This window comes from Pongo abelii, chromosome 6, assembly GCF_028885655.2.
Source record: "Pongo abelii isolate AG06213 chromosome 6, NHGRI_mPonAbe1-v2.0_pri, whole genome shotgun sequence".
Lineage (NCBI taxonomy): Eukaryota > Metazoa > Chordata > Mammalia > Primates > Hominidae > Pongo > Pongo abelii.
Window position 1 is genome coordinate 148,232,156 of NC_071991.2, and position 13,268 is coordinate 148,245,423.

The window sequence follows — 13,268 nt, forward strand, 5'->3', positions numbered from 1 at the left end:
ATAAACTAACTATAGCATATCTATACAATGAAATATGACTTCTCAATAAAAAGAAATGAGCTACTGATTCACACAACATAGGTGAACCTCAAAATTATTATGCTCAGTGGAAAAAGTCAAACAAACAAAAGGAGTGCATATAGTATATATGGTGTGATTCCACTTACTCTAGAAAATGCTCACTATTCTATAGTGACAAAAAGCAAGTCAGTGGCTGCCCGGGGATGGGGGTGAGAAGTCTTGGGAGGAAGGACTGACAAGGGTCATGAAGATATTTTGGGGGGGGCCAATGGATATGTGTCAAAACTTATTAAATTGTACACTTTAAATACATGTATATAGTTCATTGTATGTCAATTATACCTCAATAAAGACACATACACACATGAAGTATAATTAAATTAGTACAGAGAAGACTCTAAACAGACATAAGTTGTTAAGACAAATTACTTGAAAATTGGGAGGTGAGTGTGGGGTGAGGTTGGTGGAAGGAAAGACAAAGTTAGAAAGGATGAAGAGAAGTGGGTTAAACGGTACAAATATGCACTTAGGCAGAGGAATAAATTCAATGTTTAATAGCAGAGTAAAGTGATTATAGTGAAACAAAAATATATCGTAGTCATGAGATGGACACCCTAGATGCCCTGACTTGATCATTGCATGTTATATACATGTAACAAAATTTCACATGTACTCCATAAATTTGTACAAATTTTAAAAGTAAAAAATAAATTTAAAAAAGAAAGAAAAAGAGGGAAAATACTGCACTAAAAATAAAAACAAATATTAAAATTCCACAATAAAAATATGAAAAAATGTTAAAATCACTCATTTCTGTCATTGGTTTTACACGTTTTTACAATTTGTGCATCATGACTGCTGTTCTAAGAAGTTTTATGCACGTTTAAGCAATTATGTCCAATCCCAGAATTGGGAAGGGATATCTTTGGATAACTTTCTGAACCCCGGAATGCTTTTATAAATGTTATGTAGGTTTTGGTCCACTTGCCACAGTTATAGTCAGCGTTGCTGGTTCTGACTGCTTGGCAACATTTTTGTAACTTTTACCATTTTGTCTCTAGTTCTAGGTAAGCTATTGAATCAGTCAGGATGCCTTCTGTTTCAGATAAGAGAAGCTCAACTTCTACTGAGCCTAAGCCAAAAAGGCAATTCCTCACATGACCAAAGTCCAAAGATTTTACCTAGATTTTAGTCATGGCTCAGATTCTCTCTCTCTTCCCCTTCCCTCCTTCCCTCTCCTCCTTCCTGCCTCTCCTTCCCTTCTCTCCTCTCCTTCCCTCTCCCTACTCTTTTTCTCCTCCCCTCATCATTTCCTCCTCTCCTTCTCCTCTCTGCTCCCTCTCCTCATCCTTCCCATCTCCCTCTCTTCCTTCCTTCCTGTCCTCCTCTCCTCTCTCCCCTTTCTCTCCCTCTCTCTCCCTCTGAAAACTGGAATAAGACAAGGATGCCCACTCTCACCACTCCTGTTCAATATGGTACTGGAAGTACTAGCCAGAGCAATCAGTCAAGAGAAAGAAATAAAAAGCATTCAAATAGGAAGAGAGGAAGTCAAACTATCTCTGTTTTCAGACAATATGATTTTATATGTAGAAAACCTCATAGTCTCTGCCCAAAAGCTCTTACAGATTCAAGACAAACAACTTTAAGAAAGTTTCAGGATAAAAACTCAATGTACAAAAATTAGCAGCATTTCTATACACAAACAACGTCCAAGCTGAGAGTCAAATCAAGAATGCAAGCCCATTCATAATAGCGACACACACAGAAAAAAATAAAATACCTAGGCATTTTCAAATACCTTTCAATAAAATATCTTTCACCTCCCTAACCAAGGAGAGTTTTGTAATTCTCAACCCCAGTGAGGCGAAAGATCTCTACAATGAGAATTACAAAACAATGCTCAAAGAATTTAGAGATGACACAAACAAATGAAAAAACATTTCATGCTCATAGATAGGAAGAATCAATATTGTTAAAATGGCCATACTGCCCAAATCAATTTACAGATTCAATGCTATTCCTATCACAGTACAAATTACCTTTTTAAAGAATTAGAAGAAACTATTCTAAAATTCATATGGATCCAAAAAAGAGCCCAAATAGTCAAAGCAATCCTAAGCAAAAAGAACAAAGCTGGAGGCATTACATTACCTGACTTCAAACTTTCCTAGAGAGCTACAGTAACAAGAAACATCACGGTGTGGTACAAAAACAGACATATAGACCAATGGAACATAATAGAGAGCCCAGAAATAAAGCCACACACCTACAACCATCTGATCTTCAACAAAGTCAACAGAAACAAGCAATGGGAAAAGACATCCTAGTCAATAAATGGTGCTGGGATAACTGGCTACCCATATGCAGAAGATTGAAACCGGACCTCTTCCTTTCACCATATACAGAAATCAACTCAAGGTGGATTGAAGACTTAAATGTAAAACTAAAACTACAAAATCCTAAAAGAAAACCTAGGGACTACCATTCTAGACATAGTCCCTGGCAAAGATTTCATGACAAAGATAACAAAAGCAATTGCAACAAAAACAAAAATTGACAAATGGGACCTAATTAAAGAGCCTCTGCACAGCAAAAGAAACTACCAACACAGTAAACAAACAACCTACAGAATGAGAGAAAATATTTGAAACTATGCATCCAACAAAGGTCTAATATCCAGAACCTATAAGGAACTTAAACAAATTAACAAGCAAAAACCCATTTAAAAATTGGCAAAGGACATGAACAGACACTTCTCAAAAGAAGTCATATACATGGCCAACAAGCTTATGAAAAAAGGAACATTAGAGAAATGCAAATCAAACCCACAATGAGATACCATGTCACACCAGTCAGAATGGTTATCATTAAAAGTCAAAAAGTTTGGGAGGCCGAGGCGGGTAGATCATGAGGTCAGGAGTTTGAGACCAGCCTGGCCAACATAGTGAAACCCCATCTCTACTAAAGATACAAAAAATTAGCTAGGCATGGTGGTGAATGCCTATAATCCCAGCTACTTGGGAGGCTGAGGCAGGAGAATCGCTTGAACCTGGGAGGTGAAGGTTGCAGTGAGCCAAGATCATGCCACTGCACTCCACCCCGGGCGACAGTGGGAGACTCCATCTCAAAAAAAAGAAAAAAAAAAGTCAAAAAGTAACAGATGCTTGAGGTTGTTAAGAAAAGGGAATGCTTATACACTGCTGATGGGAATGTAAATTAGCTCGCCACTGTGGAAAGCAGTTTGGTGATTTCTGAAAGAACTTATAACAGAACTACAATTTGAACCAGCGATCCCATTACTGAGTATATACCCAAAGGAATATAAATCATCCTACCATAAAGACACACACATGCATACATTCATCGCAGCAATATCTGTGATAGCAAAGACCTGGGATCTACCTAGATGGCCATCAATGGTAGACCGAATAAAGAAAATTGCTACATATATACCTGTATATGGAATACTATGCAGTCATAGAAATGAGATCATGTCTTTTGTGGCAACATGGATGGAGCTTCAGGCCATTATCCTAAGCAAACTAACACGGGAACAGAAAACCAAACACCACATGTTCTCACTTACAAGTGGAAGCTAAACACTGAGCACACATGAACACAAAGAAGGGAACAAGAGACGCTGGGGCCTACTTGAGGGAGAAGGGTGGGAAGAGGGTGAGGATCAAAGAACTACCTATTGAGTACTATGCTTATTGCATGGGTGATAAAATAATCTGTACACCAAATCCCCATGACACACAATTTACCTGTACGACAAACCTGCAGACATACCCCTAATCCTAAAATAAAAGTTGGGGGAAAAAAAACAATAGATGTTGGCATGGATGTGGTAAAAAGGGAAATTCGTGTAATCTCTATGGAAAACAGTGTGGAAATTTCTCAGAGAACTAAAAGTAGATCTACCATTCAATCTAGCAATCCCACTACTGGGTATCTATCCAAAGGAAAAGAAGTCATTATATCAAAACGACACTTTCACATATATGTTTATTGCAGCACAATTCATAATTGCAAAGATATTAAACAAACATAAGGGCCAATTAACTGATGAGTAGATAAAGAAAATGTTTTATGTGTGTGTGTGTATATATGCATGTTATATATACACACACGTGTATGTGTATGTATAACATATATATACCATAAGATTTTATATATACACATATATACATATACATATTATATATATATACATATACATATTATATATATATACATATACATATATATATAGTCACCTTAAATGAGGTAAGCCAGGCACAAAAAGACAAACGTCACATGTTCTTTTTTTGAGACAGAATCTCGCTCTGTCACCCAGGCTGGAGTGTAGTGGCATGATCTTCGTTCACTGCAACCTCCGCCTCCCAGTTTCAAGTGATTCTTTTGCCTCAGCCACCTAAGTTGCTGGGATTACAGGTGCGCGCCACCACGCCCAGCTTATTTTTGCATTTTTAGTAGAGATGGGATTTCACCATGTTGGCCAGGCTGGTCCCGAACTCCTAGCCTCTAGTGATCCACCCACCTCGCCTCCGAAAGTGCTGAGTTTACGGGCGTGAGCCACCGCACCTGGCCCATATGTTCTCACTTATATGTGGGAGTTCAAAAAATTTGATCACGTGGAAGCAGGGGGCAGAATGACGGATACCAGAGGCTGAGAAGGATGTGGAGGGCAGGAAGGTGAAGAAAGGTTGGTCAGTGGGCACGAAAATACAGTTAGATAGAAGAATAAGTTCTAATGTTCGATAGCAGAGCAAGGTGACTATAGTTAACAATAATGTATTGTATGTTTCAAAATAGCTAGGAAAGAGGCCTTGAAATGTTTTCAACACATGGAAATGATAAATACTGCAAGTAATGGATACCCCTAATGGCCTGATTTGACATTACACATTCTATACATTTAATAAAATATTACATATATTCCATAAATACGTATTTTATGTATCGATAAAAACTTTTTTAATTTACAAAAAAAAAAAAATCCCAGGACTGAGTCTTATGGGACAGCCTTGGATTACAAACCCATATCTGAACCCATCACTGTAGCCCTAGGGATAGAGCATACCAAGTCCCTGTGGTGCAAAGAGGATTAAGTTAGAGTCACTTAAAACCCAAGGACGGAGGAGGGAGGAATAATGTTTTCAAAGAAAAATCGGGGGCCTGTTCCAGGAAGGAGCAGAACAGATGCAAAGCTGCGACAACAACCAATGTTTACTAAAGTCATTCAAGAAAGATTAATCATTTATTTATTGATAATCTTGGTGCACACTAGAGCAATGTAATTTAGAAACTTATTTATGCATAATTTAAGTAAATGTGTCCAATTTCTAAGTTATTTGGGGTTTTCTTTACAATTTATAAGTTTTTAATTTTTTTCTACCCCTTCATGCAGTAATACCTGGAGTGAGTGAATTTTAAAATTCAAGTCCAAAATTATTTTTTCTCAAAATCCTAAGGACATTGCTCTGTTTGTTATCCAGCTTCTGTTAGGTCTGATGCCAATCTGATTCTTACACCTTGGTAAGTGACCTAGCTGCTGTTGTTATTATTGCTGCTGTTGTTGTTTAAGTTTTGGAGTCCTCTTATCCTTGGGGCTCTGGAACTTCATATATATGAGTCTAAGTGAGTATTTTTTTCCTACTTATTGTGCTTGCATTAGGCGATCCTTTTTGCTCTGCAAACCAAAGTCTTCCTTAACTCTGTGCAGCTCTCTTCCCGTGCCTTCATATTTCTCTTTCTTCTGTTCTCACTCAGAGATGCCTGCCAGTGGATGTCCAATCTCAGATTGCCCTCTTGAATTGTTAACTTTTTGCTAATATTTTATGCCACTTTCTCTTTTTCATCATTTTCTAAGTAAAGAGTTTTTGGGAGGAGTTTAGTTTGGGTGGTTTTTGTTTGTTTTGTTTTTCTCTGTTTGTTTGTTTTGTTTTTTGAGACAGAATCTCACTCTGTTGCCCAGGCTGGAGTGCAGTGGTGCAATCACAGCTCACTGCAGCCTCACACTCCCTGGGCCCAGGTGATCCTCCCATCTATGCCTCCCACGTAGCTAGGATGTAGTCCCAAGCTACATGCGCATGCCACCATGCTCGGCTAATTTTTGCAATTTTTTTGTAGAGACAGGGTCTCCCTGTGTTGCCCAGGCTGGTCTTGAACTCCTGGGCTCAAGTGACCTGCCTGCCTCAGCCTCCCAAAGTGCTAGGATTACAGCACTTTGAGGATTGAGCCACTGCGCCAGGCCAATAAAGGGTTTTTTAACTTCAGCAATTATATTTTCAATCTCTAGGTAACTCTTGTCTTCTAATTGTCTCTCTATATAGCATGTTCTTATTGTTGATAGATGCATGAGACTGCCATAAACTATAGTCTTAATCTCACTGAAGATGTTATTTGGACTTTCTCCTCTTCTGCTGCTCTTAGGGTCTGTTTTTCCATCAGCATATGCAGTCTTCTACTGTTCGCCTGTGTGGTGAGCCCTGGCTTTCCATTCGTCCTTGCAAATGGAGTAGGTAGTCAGACACCTGCTGCCTCTGCCCTCGTGGAAACCCTCCCGGTACCCTTCTCCCTGCTGGGGCAGTCTGGTTAAGGACTCTGAGTCTGTCAGGCAGGGTTTTCAACCCCCATAATGTCCAAAAAATGGGACTTTGTTGTGCGGTGTCACAGCCCTATTTAAACTTATCTCTCACCAGATAGATTGCCCAATTCTTCCAGCAAAGGGCTGTTTGCCTTGTCCTGACTGCACTCCAGCTTCTCTTGTGAACCAGGTCATTCGGTGGATCCTAGGATGTCACATGGTTGTCTCGTTTTAAAGAAGTAAAATGACCAAGGCAGATAGGTTTAGTCATAAAGCCAGAATGGTTCTAGTTAAAGATGATAGAAACGATCTAGGGGAAGTCTTCAGTTTTAAAAAATGTTAATGATTTTATTTAAATTTTTTTTTTTATTAGAGAATATTCAAAACATACAGGTGGGCAACACCTCAAAAGTACCCCCCCACACACCTCACCTTCTAGATGCTCGGTTTCCCTCCCTAGAGGCAGTCAGTGTTGCTACTTTGGGTATTTCCATCTGAAACTATCCTACGCGTATACAAACAAATAAACATATATTTACATATTTGTGTGTATGCATACATTGCAAAGAATATATACAATGTTATGTTACACAAGTTTTTGTAACCCGAATTTACTCATAAGGGAGTGATAAATTAGGGGAATGATGGCAGTATAACGTAGAGGCAGCGTTAGTGCGTATGTGATTTTTTTTCCCGGTACTGTATATTATACAATGTTTTATCCCAAGAAACACGAAGCTCACTATTCAGCTCTTACCGGCAGGTGGCGCCCTCTGGCTGTACGTGATGCCAACTCCCATCTCCTTTCTCTTGGATCAGGTCTCCTCTGTCTTGGAGGTACTTTTCCATGCTTCCGGCTCCTCTTTGCACATTTTCCGCTTGTGTCCTTGACTCAGCTGACTTCACTCTTCCTTACAGCGCTTTCCTCAAGCTAACTTCACCTTATTTCTAAAAGTAAAGAGGTTTCTTTTTTCTTTTTTAGTACAGTGTTTCTACATTTATAAGAAATTTAACTTGTCTCTCATTGTACTAATATTTGTATTAAGACTGGTTTTTTGCTTTTGTTAGCGCTCTTCACAAAGCACTAATTTTCAACAACGTGATCCAACCATAACTCTCTCATAAGTCTGTTGTTTTTAACATGAAATATTTAAGGAATGCAAGATTTTTCAGCAATATATAAATGTTACAGCAGAAATGTCCATACTGTTCCCCACCACCACTACCCACACTTTTAAAATAAATCATAGCACACTCTACACACTGAGTTGTGTTTAATTTTTTTTTTTTTTTTTTTAGATGGAGTCTTGCCCTGTCGCCCAGGCTAGAGTGCAGTGGCCCAATCTCAGCTCACTACAACCTCCACCTCCCAGGTTTAAGCGATTCTCCTGCCTCAGCCTCCTGGGTAGCTGGGATTACAGGTGTGCGCCACCACACCCGGCTAATTTTTGTATTTTTAGTAGAGACAGGTTTCACCATGTTGGTCAGGCTGGTCTCAAACTCCTGACCTCATGATCCACCCGTCTCAGCCTCCCAAAGTGCTGGGATTACAGGCGTGAGCCACCGCTCCCAGCCTCGCTTTTATTTTTTAATGAGATGAGTACATAAATAGCCTCTTCATGCTTTTTTCAGCTGCAGAGTGCAGGTATTAAGAGGTAAATGGGATCTAGAATTCTGATTTGATTCTGTTTCTCTAGCACCGACATTAATATAGACTCTTGGGGATTCAGCGTTCACAGGCACTAAGTTACTCCACCTGGATTTTGTCTACAGAGTGAATTATCTAAGACAAATAAACTATACATTTTATGTATATGTATATGTAAATGTACATATACACTTGCAAAACTTGAGTTTATATGCAGCTTTTTAAGGAACAGAACACTTGCTTGAAGTGGGTTTCCCCAAAGTATCTGAATGCCTGCCACACTCACCTCTCCCCCATTACATGGTATTTCCTCATAGTTCAGATTGGCAAGTGCGCTTGGGGTCACCCCAGACACATACCTTGCTCAGGAGCCTCTGAGGGCAGCTCCTAAATATCTGGGGCCTAGAGCCTAGACAACCCACTTAAGTGCTAATTACTATACCTAGTCTCTCAGCCTATTATAAATTGGGACTCTTTCAACTGCATGTGTCATAAGCAAAAGATTGCTTAATGATCGTATACTAAAATGGTCAAGACTCAATCTGGCTTCAAGCACTGCTGAATTCAGAATTCAAGCAATACAATCAGGTGTGAGTTGTTTGTTGTTTTTCACCTGTCAGCTCTGACTTCCAGGTTGTCTTCATTCTGAAGCTCCTGGGGTGGTCTTTAGCAGCTCCAAGTGGACTTTTCACAGGGCAATGATGGCTGCCACAGCTCCAGCTTACATCCGTCTAGGTTCAAGTTCAGTGAGAAAAGCAAGAGCCAGTGCTGGTGGCATAACCCAGAAGCCCTAAGATTTACTCTGATACAACCCATTCAGGCCATGTGCCCACATTTGAAACAATCTCCATGACCTGGGGAAAATGATCTGCGTTGATTTAAGTTTGGGTCACAGGCTTTATCCCTGGAACTAAGGACAGAGCACCATGAACACTTAGCCTGGTAAAAAGGAAAAGGTAGATCCAAAAATGGAAATCTGGGGCTGTTATTAGAAGAAAAGAGAATGGATGCAGGGCCATTTCTTGTTAGATTCTATGCTAGCACCAACTCGATGGTTCTCAAAAAAAATTTCCCCACCACAAAAATTTCAACCAAGAATGGTGGTGTAACTTGAGAAAGTCCCTAGATGATTTCACAATATCTCCAGGTGCAAAAGTTCTCCCAGTCACACCAAGAAGCACTGGCCTACTCGATTATTCCCCAAATATGTCCTGTTGATCACATTGCAAACTGTTCAATACAAATGGCTTAAACAAACTCCGTGTACAGCTGGAAAAAATAATTCATTCCATTTATTGATTCATCCAACAAATATTTAGAAGCTGTCCTCCCTACTCCCTCTAATATCTCTCTTGTATATACAAGGCAGGAGGATTTGTTTGCCATTACAATTTATTGCTGACTTCCAAGTTTATATATACCAAATGCTCCTAAACTCCAGGCTAACATGTCCAAATGCCTTCTCAACATCTCAACCTGATCTCTAAAAATCCTCTCATATTTAACATGCCCCAAATTGAACTCCTGTTTTCTGTCATTTAAAAATGTTCCCTCCATAGTCTTCCATGTCTTGGTAATTAACAATACTTTGAGCCAAAAACTTGGAAGCTGTCCTTTGCTCCCCTTCTTTTCTTACAACTCACATTCATCCTGTTTAGGAATCCTGTTAAGTTCTGCTGCCCAAATATATTGAGAATCCAATCACTTCTTGCTACTTCCCGTGCCACCATCATGGTCCCAAGCACATCAGTGCTTGCCTGGATTATCACAAGAGCCTGCTCAGTGTCCTTTGCCCTTTATCCCTAGCTCAGTATTCAGGATTAATCCTTCTCACCCACCCACCCACCCCCAATTCCACACATTCCCAGTTACAAAAGGCTCTAGAAGGAACCGTAACAAGAGGCATCTAGCCCTACCTTTGCTGAAGAAGGGCAAGGCCCAGCTCCTGGGGTTCCTGGCTCCTGCAGCCTCAGCATGGCCACATGTCCCTGCATCTGACTCCTAGGACCACAAACACTGACATACAACTGATGCAGGGTTAGGATGTGGGAGGCCCCCTGGACATCTCAAGTAGCCCCACGTCAGTGACCATACAGACCCTTCTCTGACTCACTAACCCATTGAAGCCACTCATGCACCCTCCCATCCTCATCTCCACAACCACCAGCCAGTGTGCATGTCATCTTTTCTGAATGCAGCCTCCCAGATTTTGTTAACTTCACAAGGAAATTTTCTGGGCTGCAGAAGAGATCAGCAAATGAGTGAAACAAAATCATAAGATGCTGCTCCCCAGGCTCACGAACCTGATCCAGAGTAACTTCTCTCTGTTCCTGGGCTGGCTTCAGGAACAGGCATGTGATGAGGGCACAAAAGACTAGACAGTAGGATAAAGTTCCAGAAGAGCCAGGCTTGGCAGTTATCTGTCCTGACTGAGAAGACGTTTGGTGAAGAAGAAAACAGCCAGCCACCAGCCGCTGTTACTTTCAAGACAGACTTGTGCTTTCATATCTAAAAATATGGAGGTTTGGAGGCCTAAATCATCTAAACATAATAATGTCATTAAATTAGAAATCAATAAGATCTATCGTAACTCAAGTATTCATTTTTTAGCAATGCAGTAGCCCAAAAGCCTTAAAAAATACTCACTACAAAAAAGCAGAAAATTCTGGACACAAATAGTTATTTCAAATTTTTGTAAATTCATTAAGAGCAACTGTCAATTTCTGTTAACTTGTTAAAAACTTGAGTTTTCATGGCTACATAGAGGACAGAAGAAAAACTGAGTGCCAACACAGGTGGAAAACAGATTTAGGTGCTTATATGAAACCGGGATGTTCAAATTAGTCTATTTTCTGGCCCGGGCAGGGTGGCTCACGCCTGTAATCCCAGCACTTTGGGAGGCTAAGGCGGGCGGATCACTTGAGGTCAGGAGTTCGAGATCAGCCTGGCCAAGATGGTGAAACCCCGTCTTTACTAAAAATACAAAAATTAGCCGGGTGTGGTAGTGGGCACCTGTAATCCCAGCTGCTCGGGAGGCTGAGGCAGAAGAATCACTTGAACCTGGGAGGTGAGATTGCAGTGGGCCGTACTCCAGCCTGGGTGACAGAGTGAGACTCTGTCTCAAAAATATATATATATATTTTTTTTTTTTCAAGAGAAAAATAAACCCCAAAAAAATTTTGCCCATAACAAACCGTGGCAAGGACACTACCTTGGTTCTGGATAGAAAGGAAAGACTCCTGAGAAACTGTGGGTATTATAGCTCACATGTAGATTTGGGGCCTGCCTTAGTTTAGATTTCCCCAAAGCAGACTATGGCAAGGATGTGGATACAGGTAATTTATTTTGGAGATGATCCTGGAGATCACAAGTGAGGGAGTTAGGAGAGTGAGAAAGAAAAGGAGAAAAAAAGAGCATGTGCACTGTGGGCTTAATCCACTAGAAATCTTTTGAAAAATATGTAGAATTTATAGGCTAAACTTATGATACCAAAAAATCTCAATCTGGGAATTTTTTAAATCCTAAACTTATAGTGATCCCAGGTTTCTGGCAGAAACAAACTAAAATCTTCTCTGAAAAAAGTACATTCATCAACCTAGGTTTCAAATATATCCCACAGATAAAGTTCCAACAAACATGAGGTCAAAATTTTTTTTTAAATCACAAAACATATAATTAAATAAAATATTTTTATATAAAAATCCCACAGCTAACATCAATGGTGAAAGACTGAAAGCCTTTTTGCTCATATCTGAAATGAGATGAGGAGGCTTATTCTTACCATTTCTATTCTATATAGTACTGGAAGTTCTAGCCAGAGCAAGTAGGCAAGAAAAATAAATAAAAGGCATCCAAGCTAGAAAGGAAGAAGCAGAAGTAGCTCTGTTCTCAGACAACATGATTTTATATGTAGAAAACCCTAAAGATTTCAAACTCAGACACACACACACACACAAAAATCTGTTTGAACTAATAAGTAAATTCAGCAAAGTTGCAGGATACAAAATCAACATTCAAAAATCAGTTGCAGGGCCAGGTATGATGGCTTATGCCTATAATCCCAGCACTTTGGGAGGTTAAGGTGGAAGGACCACTTCAGTCCAGGAGTTCAAGGATGTGGTGAGCTATGATTACACCACTGCTCTCCAGCCTGGGCAACAGAGTGAGACTCTGTCTCTTTAAAAAAAAAAAAAAAAAGTGGATGAACCTGAGCAGACTTTGCTCATGACCATGCTAAAACCTCCACCCGGGGAAGTTACGGTTTCCTGTTCATTGTACATGACCTATATACTGGCATGAGGACTTGCTGCGTGCAGCTGAGAATCCTCTGCATGTGATGAAGATGACGCACCCTCTCCACCGCCCCATAAGCCCTCCTGTCACTTTCCGTCTGGGAGGCATGGCTTTGGAGAATACCCTCAGTGCTCTCCTCACTTGTACGAAGTACAAGGCCTCCCATTAATCAAAACCTGAGTTCCCGCTAAAAGTCGTTTGTTACTTGGTAAGTGAACAAACCTCGTTTTTAGGGGTGAAACGGGAGGAATAAATTAAACCAATAAGAAAGTGAGGAGTCAGGGGAGGGAGGTAAATGAGATAAATCCTGAAGTTCATAGCAGCACCTAGTGAAAGTGAATTCCTACTTCACGAGGGGATTTTTTTGTACAGTTGGCAGTTTTCCTAATACTTTGTTGCAATTTTTTGTGTGAGTGCTTCTTTGGATCTGAGGCTCCAGGCTTTCTCTGTGGAGTTTGAGACCACAGGGCCTTATGCCATCCGCTAGAAATATCTGTAAAAGCAGACTCTGGGTTTTTGCAGAGGAAAGAGGTGGTCAAAAGAATTTTCCCACTACAAAAAAGTCCTCTCCTTTCTGCCATTTCCTATTCCCCTCCTCTAGAAATACTTTTCCAGGAGGTTTTCCTGGTTGACCCAGGCAGCTAAGGTAGCAGAGGGCAGGTTAATTCCCAAGTGCCTCCCACACTGAGCAACAAAATTAGACACCACCCATCA